A 9,421-nucleotide genomic window follows, 5' to 3' on the forward strand; every position below is an offset into this window, starting at 1 on the left:
ACTATATATAGCACAGACTCGCAGAGCCAGCACAGCCCAAAATATTTCCTCTCTGGCCCTTTGCAGAAAGAACTTGCTGACCCCTGGGTTAGCACGTTAAATAGGTATGATTACCCCATTTTGTAGATGAGGAAACCGAAGCATGGAAAGGTGAAGTTACCTGCCCAGCATGACACAGCGAGGAAGTCGCAGAGCTGGGATTTGAACCCAGGTCGTCTGACTCCAGAGCCTGCACATTTTATCACTCTCGCATTTTGCGTCCAGTTTGTGTGTACCTTTTAAGAGTGAGGCTGTCATTTCAGGACTAAGCCCTGCACAGGGATAGCTGCCAGTAGAGACGAGAGTCTTGGTGAACGAGAGGGGCTATGGGGACCCTGCCTGGACCCCTGGGGACACCAGCTCCAAACCCACCCCGGGCCTGTGGCTGGAATAGCCGTCTCTGCCCCATGGGCTGTCTCCACTAGTCCTCCCGGGGCAGGGCACTGCCAAGAGGCACCCGGGCCAGTAAGGAAGAGGTCATGCTGACCCAGGCTGGACAGAGCTCCCTTGGGGAGTGGCTCAGAAGCGGGGGCTGATGCAGCCAAGCATTGGGTGACAGGGGACACGGGCCTGGCTTCTGTCTGTGCTGGGCTCAGGTGGCTGCAGCCGGTGCCGACAGGGAACTTGCCCTGGATGTCTACCCGGGCACTGCCCAGAGAGGAGCTTCCTCCTCCTCCCCCAGGGCGGGGCGGGGTTGGGGGAGCTGTGTCCTCAGATTCATGGAACTGAGCAGCCCTGGCATGACGTCACAGGCAGGGACACTTCTAGTGAGGCTTGTCAAAGGCGAGGCCGCAGCACCTGGAGCGGACAGCTGCTCAATCCTCCCCCAGAGCACGGGCGTGCACACCCCGCGGTCCAGCCATCGCCACGCCTGCCTGGCTCCTGCAATGCTCAGCAGGCGCGAATGTCACCACCTCCCTGAAACCTTCCTTGACTTCCCTTGCCCCAAGAAGCTGGAGCTTCCACTGTTATGGAATTTTCTCCCCTTGATATAAGTTTGTAATCTCACTCATTAAACTGTGAGCTCTGCGAAGGCAGGAAGTGCATTTCATCATCTCTTTGACCCCATATTGGGACAGGACTGGCAAACACAAAGTGCTCAATAAACATTCGCCATTGTCGTTTTTGTTTTTTATTAGCTCCCCGAACTTTTCTTATATGCCAACATTGTACTCAGTCCTGACAAGCAGTCGGGCGGTGCACACTGCAAGGACAACGACGCCATTTGTAGGTCATAGGAAAGTTTGTTCTTAATGTGCCCCTGGTCTTCTCAAACTGAGCTACCGCCCTCTCTGGTCCTCGGACTGTCCCTCTTGGGCCACTGAGTCTCAGCCTCTAGAGTCCTGCCACCCAGAGACCATCTCCTTGACGAGTCAGGGGGACCTCACAGGCAGCACAGCCCTGGCCCCCAAGGGGAGATAGTGGATAAAGCCTCCAACCTCTCCTGGGGCTGAAATCTCAGGAGACGGTTCTGGGCTGGAGGAAGACATGTGGGAGTCAAGCCGAGGTCACCATGGAGGAAAAGCAGGTCAAGAGGGGAGGGGAGGGCCAAGGATGGAAACCCCAAGACCTTGAAGTTCAGGAAGGAACCTCGACAAAGAATGAAGCGTGAAGCGACAGGAGGCTCCCCGAGTCCTCATGAACCTCCGGCTCCCAGCTCTCCGTCCTCCCATCCTACTCCAGGCTATGCCTGGGGGATGTCTCCCTGCTTAGACCCTCTGGCAGCTCCCTATCACCTCAGCCATGTTTCTCAGGTTGCAGGACTCACCCTACGGCGATAATTTCAGGCGGCATGCAGACTTAACTGCAGGGCCAAACACCGCCCTCGCTCTTTCTGCGCTCACCCTTCATTCATGCCACTCATGCGTGCATCCTTCAAGACCAGGCACAAATGTTGCCGTTTCTTTATAGTTTTCCCTTCCCCCAGCAGGTTGGAGCATTAAGTATCATTGACCAACAGAATAAGAAGACTATTTTTCAGTATGCAAAAACAAAGTCGCCAGTTTGGTGCTCATGGGTCTTTAATACTCTTTAACACTCTTTTTTTTTTTTTTTTTTTTTGAGACAGAGTCTCATTCTGTTGCCCCAGCTAGAGTGTCGTGGCATCATGGGCTCAAGTGATCCTTCCTGCCTCAGACTCCCGAGTAGCCAGCACAGTAGCATCTTGCTTTAGTTCTCACACTGACTTTTTTGGATGTTGCCAAATCTCCCTCCTTTTTGTAAGGATATTTATTTTATAAATGTGATTACATTTAGGGTGCATCCAGATAATCCAGGACGTTTGCACCATCTGAAGATCTTTTAATTTAATTCCATCTGTGAAGTCTCTTTTTGTGCCATCAAAGGTACCATTCCCAGGTTCCAGGGAAGAGGGTGTAGATATTTGGTGGGGGGAGAGAGGGGACTATTCCACCTCTCACAAGTGCTTACTATGTGCCAAGCACTGTTGTAGGATTTGGGCATGCATCTGTGATCCAGGCAGAAAAATCCCCTTGCCCTGTGGAACTCACATGGCAACTGGGGGTAAAGAACACCACAAAAACAAGCATAAGACATAAGTGGATTGCACAAAAGCGGCAATAAAATGCTATGGAAAAACGAAAATGCAGGTTAGCCAGGGGCACTGAGAAGACAGGAGCAGGCAGAGGGAGCTGGTCACAGTACTATTGGATCAGGGGGGGGACATTGAGGAGGTATTATTTGAGCAACTGGAGGGAATCATCCATGCAGATATATCTGGGAGAAGAATGTTCTGGGCAGAAGAGACAGCCAGTGGTGACAAACAAGTTTCTTTTTAAAATAAGATTATTTCCAATGAATATTATTCACCCATTAAAAGGAATGAACTACTGACCTCTGGATGAACCTCAAAAACATTATTGCTAAGGGAAAGAAACCAGCAGACAGAAAAGATCACATATTATACCATTCCATTTTATGAAATACTCAGAATAGATACATTCATAGGGACAGAAAGCAGACTGAGGGGAGGGGGAGTGGAGAGTGATTTTTTTAATGGGTACCGGGTCTCCTTTGTGGATAATGAAAATATTTTGGAACTAGATAGAGGTGGTGGTTTCACAGTACCAATCTGTGAACGTACTAAATGTCATTGAACTGTACATATACTTTAAAATGTACATATACTTTAAAATGGTAAAATGTGAATTCTACCCCAATAAAAATGTCAAAAAAATTTTAAAAAAGCATGAGTTGACTTAGAGGAAAATAATAAATGGAACTTTAAAGAAAAGCAAGATGCATTGATTGTAGAAGTCAGGAGAATAGAAACTTCTGGGCTGGGAGTGGGGTGGGGAGAGCAGAGGTGCTCAGAGGCACCCGGGGCATTTGCAAAACTGGCTAGCCAGGAGCCATTTCCCATCTTAAGTGGCAGTACAAACACGTGTGTTTGCGTTCCCATTTTTTTAAACCACATGTATGTCTTTTATGCATTCTTCTATAGTGCATGATTTTCACAATTTAAAAACATTTCAGAAAAGAAAGAAAATGATGAGTGGGTGGTAACATAGGATGTTCACAGCAACCTGGCATTCAAGGAAATGCCCCCAGGGTGCAAATATCTCTCTAGCTCTGTCCCCTCCCTCCTCTACTGAGGCAGCCCAAGAACCAGGCATCCCCTAGGGTGGGTGCCCTGGGAATGTCCCCTGCAGGCCCAGCTATCTCTCACTGCAGCCAGCACCACCTCGCAGCACACTGAGGAACTGTTCCAGTTTCTTCTTTCCTGAGGCACGACCAGCCCAGGGTAGAGAAGGGGCCTGGATCAATAGGATTCCTGGAACATGTGCTCTGATTGAAGGCTGCAGACTGAAGGAGCCTGATTGTGCCCAGCTGGAAGGAGAAAGAGGAGGAGTTGAAACAGAACTGATTGTTAAAATGCTCCTGCGCCCTCCTCCAGGAACATTCCTGGGGCCGTCTTCCCAGCCTCATCTGCTGACATATCTCTGGCCAGACTGGCAGGTGTTTGTTTGACAAACCCTGTTGTCCGATAGCTCTGTCTGTTAAATGATTGCATGTACTCAGGAATGTGACAGTTGTCCTTTGTTCTTTTTAAATAACATTATTAAAAATACATTTTTATTTGTATTTATGCAAAGGTGATAAATATTTTGTTAGGAATCTTGTCCGCAACTGATAAAAACCTAAAGTCACATTGGATTCAGAAAAAAATAAATCCATTTAAGCTCACATAAACTGAAAAGTCCATCGGTCTCTAGCTTCAGGTATGGCTGGATCCAGGGACTCAAAAGATAAAATCAGAACTCTCAGTTCTGTCTCTCTTCTGTGTTTTCCTTTGTGTTAGCTCCATGCTCAGACACCCCTGCCCTACAGTGTCAGGATGGATTCTACAAGCCCTAGGCATGTGTTCTATCCCTCGATACTCCCAATGGAAGAGAACTTCTCTCTTACAGCTACTTTAAAACACAAAATTATCAAATGGGCTTGCACGGGATATACTTGGGCCACGGGCCCTTTCTTTTTTATTTTTATTTTTTTAATTTTTTGGCTCCCCATGGGGGAACTGAACCCTGGTCTCCCACGTGGCAGGCAGGGATTCTCACCACTATACAAACAAGAAGATGGGCCCTTTCTTGAACCAATCATTGTGACCAATGGAATGAAACCCAGGCCTGGATTGTGTGTTTGTCGGAATTAGGGGAGCAGACTTCCTCTCAAAAGGTACATTGAGAGAGTGGGATAAGGAATGACTGCACAAGAGTCACCAGGGTTTAGCACAAACAATAGCTATCCGCTCCACATTGTAGAACATTGGAAACTTCCAGAGAAACACAAAGAAAAAATAAAGACAGCATGACAGGCTCCCATAGTACATGTGAGGGAACTAAATCCAGCTCAGAGGATTTCCCAACCCAGCCACATGAAAGTGATTCAAGTACAAACATGAGCGAGAGAAGAAAAGCAAAAGGAGCTTTGGTGAGACCGTGAGGCTGAGTCTGCAGGGTTGCCTGCCAATGCCCTGCAGCCAGTCAGTGCCCAGATCCTTGCCAACCTCAGAACACATCCCTACCTCCAGCCACTCGTTCATCTCTCATCAACTTGTTCATCCACGCACCCACCCATCCATCCACCCACCCATCCATCCATCCATCCTACCACCCGCCTAACCTGATGATTATTTTAAGCTCTGAAGTCACACTACCTGGTTCAAATCCAAGTCCCAACAGTTCTTAGCTGTGCGACTCTGGGCAAGTTACTTAATCAATCTGTGCCTCAGTTTCCTCATCTGTAAAGAGGAAAGTAATAATAGTTTCTACTGCATAAGATTATTTTGAGGATAAAATGAGATAAGGTAGATACTAAGTGGTTGGCTGAGGGGCCTGACTGATGAAAGATCCTCGGTTTAGAGTTTCCTGGTGTTGTTTCTTTAAGTTGTTGTTTTTATAACACTAGGTATTGACCTAGTGTTATAAACCTAGTGTTATAACCTCAGACATTAGTAAAGCTGCCAACAGGCAGCTACATGGGCTATGATTAGGTATGCACAACCAACTACAAGTTTTTTCTTTTGCTGCCCTAGGGGCAGATTCTGGATACAAAGAACTGTTAGGACCACAGGGAAATGTCCTCTGGGACTTCCTGATTAAAAAAAAAAACCCTGCTATATCTTGAATTTTATTTATTTATTTATTTTAGAGACAGGGTCTCACTCTGTCACCCATGCTGGAGTGCAGCGGTACAGTCATTGTTCACTGCAACCTGGAACTCCTGTGCTCAAGTGATCCTCCTGCCTCAGCGTCCCAAGTAGCTGAGACTACAGGCTTGTGCTACTACGCCTAGCTATTTTATTTTTTGTAGACAGAGTCTCTCTGTGTTAACCAGGCTGGGCACAAATATATCTTGAATTAAAATAATAATAATAAAAGGCAGCTCACGTTTTGTAAGCCCTGAAGGTCCTCAAGGGAGTTGTCGAGGATCTACTATTACTGACTTAAACTTCCTGGCTTAAGGCAGGGCACCTGAGAAATTGCCAAACTGGCCGGCTAGGGATGCCCCCTGCTCATGCAGATGTGGGGAGTGGGGCAGGCAACGCCAGCCCACCCCTGATGGACAGTTTATGGAGACCAATGGGCTTACAGACATCTTGGGAGCCAACAGGGTGTCTTCATCACGTCCTCCCGTGGGGCAGAGATGTTGGGGAAGAGAGGAGGATGTGGGAGGTCACTAGCTGATTCTCCAGGTGGAAAACTGGATTTGGCTTTCTGGGCCGTAGCTTGAGATCTTAGAATAACGTTCCTGGCCTGCATGAGTGATGGATGCTGCTCATGAAATAAGGAGAAACTATGGTGGCTCTGAGCCAGTCAGCTTGTTCCAGTGGCTTTACAGTGAGTGTGAAAGGAGGGAGAGTAAAAGGACAGGATCGGAGCTTGGCATATGCCCTTAGTTGAGGGTCAGCCCGGTCGAGACCAGGGTCCGATGCAATTAGCACCAGGCCCAGACAGTGGCCAGGTGTCCTGATGGTCCTGCCTTGATATCAGGCTTTGGGTGAGAGGCAGCAGGCTGCTCCCCTGCCCACATCAGCTACTGTCATCCAGGGCCCCGTTCACACCCCCTGCTACCCCGTTCTGTCCTTGTGGTGGTGTTTCTCACTCGTGGCAGGCACTCCAGCTTCACCGGCGTGGGTAAAGAGGGGGAGAGGGGAGCCTGTGACTCATTTAAATGAAACATGTGGACGGACCCAGTGTTCAGTCAGTCATCGGGGCCCCACCCCCCCTCCCCATTCCCTGGTCATCTTTATTCTCAAACCACTTCCTTCCTTGAGGTGGGAAGATGGCCTCTGACGCTTGCCCATCCCTCTCTACGCTATGTTGCTTTTCCAGCTCATTCATGCAAAGAAAATAAGATCCTCCTTCCCGCCCCGTGTAGATATCACTCCTTCTCATTGGTCTGGTTCTGGTCACATGCCCAGCTCTGAGCCAATCACAGTGTTCAGAGGCTGGAGCTCTAATTGGCCATGTCTGAGTCACGTGCCCATCCTTGATAAGAGTAAGTTCCACCCGAGTCACGTGGATCCCCGAAGACTAGTGGCTGTGCAAACAAGTGCTGGCCCTCATCTTAAGAAAATTGTACTTGAACCCCGAATGACCCACTCAATAGGAGACCTCACCATTCTTTGAGTTCCTCCACTCCAATAACTTTCTTCTTCATTCCTCGGTAGCCACCCACTCCCAAGGCTGCACCTTTGTCATGAAATACCTGCTATCCCTCCACCTATCCTACTCCCGTCCTCTCTCCACCCTCGTTGTTGGACCCAATTAGATTCTCCAGAGCTCCTCAGCCTTCCCTGAATTCGCAACTCATCAGCCCTCTTCCTTATTTTCATTCCATCCTAGACCCCATGTTCCAAAGTCTCATTACCTTCTCACCTGGGTCAGTCCAAATGGGAGTTTCTTCCTCCCTGCTAGACAGCTCAGCAGCCACGCTGGGGGCATCGATGTGGTTAAACCAACTGACCAGTTATGCATTTATGGTAACAGCAGTTACTTAGCATAATGCTTCTCAAACTTTGATGGGCATAACGGATCACCTCTAGGGATCAAATTTAAAACGCAGATTCTGATTTGTTAGGTCTGGAATGAGGTGTGCAGGTCTAACCAGCTCCCAGGGGAGGCCGGAGCTACAGGTCTTCAGAGCACACTTCGAGCAGCGCGGGTTCAGCATTGCTTCACCTCAGTGTTCCTCACACATTCCTCAAGGTGAAAACCACCTGGCCCCGTGTTAAATATAAAGATTATCAGGTCTCGCCTGTGGAATTTCTGATTCAGTAGATTCGGGTTTGAGGCCAAGAGGCTCCTTCGTTTGCACAAATTCCAAGTGACTCATGTCCTGGAAAAATTGGGAAATACTGCTTGGTTGTGTCATTGGGTTTGGATATCTCATTTTGGATCCCAAGCCTTCTCTGTAGTCCACAGCCCCACCCTTTTCTCACCCCACCCCTAACCCTCAGTAGGTGAGCTGGCCCCTGCCTTCCAGAGAAAACTCAGGTGAGTTGCGCGAATGAACTCTTCTGACCGTAAACTTGACTTTGTTCCTTTCCCTCCAACCTTGGAGAAAGAGGCACCTCATCCACCCCAGCCCAGCCCATACCCCCTCCTCACCCCGCCTTTTCTCCCCAAACTTCCCTTTATGCTATGTCTTCAGCCTCTCCCATCTCCTGCACCTTCTCTGCCTGTGAACTCTTCTTGTTCTAAGATCCTTTTCTACCCAGACCCTATCGTCCTCTTCTCTTCACTACTAACCAACTTTTGTTTTGTCACATCTCTTATACCCTACCATTCTATAATTTTAAAAAGTGATACTTCATGTCAGTACTTTTTTTTTTTTTTTTGAGACAGGTTCTCTTTTTATCTGTCAAAACTAAGAAATTAATGTTGGTACAATACTATGAACTGAACTACAGACGGTATTCAATTTCACCAGTTTTTCCACTAATGTCCAAAAAGTGTATGTTTTTAATTACACAATGTCTTCATCATTCTTTTAAAAACTATCAAGTACAAACATAAAAGGAGAAAAATGTCGCCAAAAACCACCATCCAGACACAACTACAGGCGACATTGTGTCTTTCTCTTGCAATGGTTCGCCCATGTACATACATATTTCTTACAAAAATATGCTCACCCTGTCCTCCAATCTGCTTTTCCCACTAAATACCATAAATGGCCTTCCATGTTTAGCAACTATAGATCATAATTTTTATCTTAAAAGTTTTATTTTAACTTTTTGAGAAGTAATAGATTCCCGTAATTCAACACGCAAAAGGTAGCAAAGGGCATTTAGCAAAAATCTCCCTTTCATTCTCATTCCCACTCACCCAATCCTTTCCTCTCTCACACTATTCTGTAGATCAAAACAAGTTAAAGGCAAAAGCAAATTCTGGACTGAATAAACTATTATTTTACACAGCCAATCCTCTAGTACTTGTTATATAGATTGTTTCCACTGGTTTGCATTATAAATAACACTTTGATTTACCTCCCATTTGCCCAATTGTTCAATTATTTCCCTAGGTAAATTCCTAGTGGCAGGCCAGGTGTGTTGGCGCTGTAGCATGCTCCAGGAGTCCCAGCTACTTGGGGGACTTGGGGGACAGGAGAATCACTTGGGGCCAGGAGTTTGAGTCCAGCCTGGGCAACACAGCGAGACTCCCATCTCTTAAAAACTTAAAAAAATAAAAAATAAAAAAATTCCTAATGGAGGGGCCAGGTCAAGGAGTTTATGCTTTGGGAGGAGGGGGCTTATTTATTTCAAATTTCTTTCTACGGAGATTATCTGCCACTTTCCTGCACCCGGCCACACCCAAGCTATCCAACTGTACCAAGCAGATAAGCCACAGTATTTTCC

This window comes from Microcebus murinus, chromosome 19, assembly GCF_040939455.1.
Source record: "Microcebus murinus isolate Inina chromosome 19, M.murinus_Inina_mat1.0, whole genome shotgun sequence".
In the NCBI taxonomy this organism is placed as follows: Eukaryota; Metazoa; Chordata; class Mammalia; order Primates; family Cheirogaleidae; genus Microcebus; species Microcebus murinus.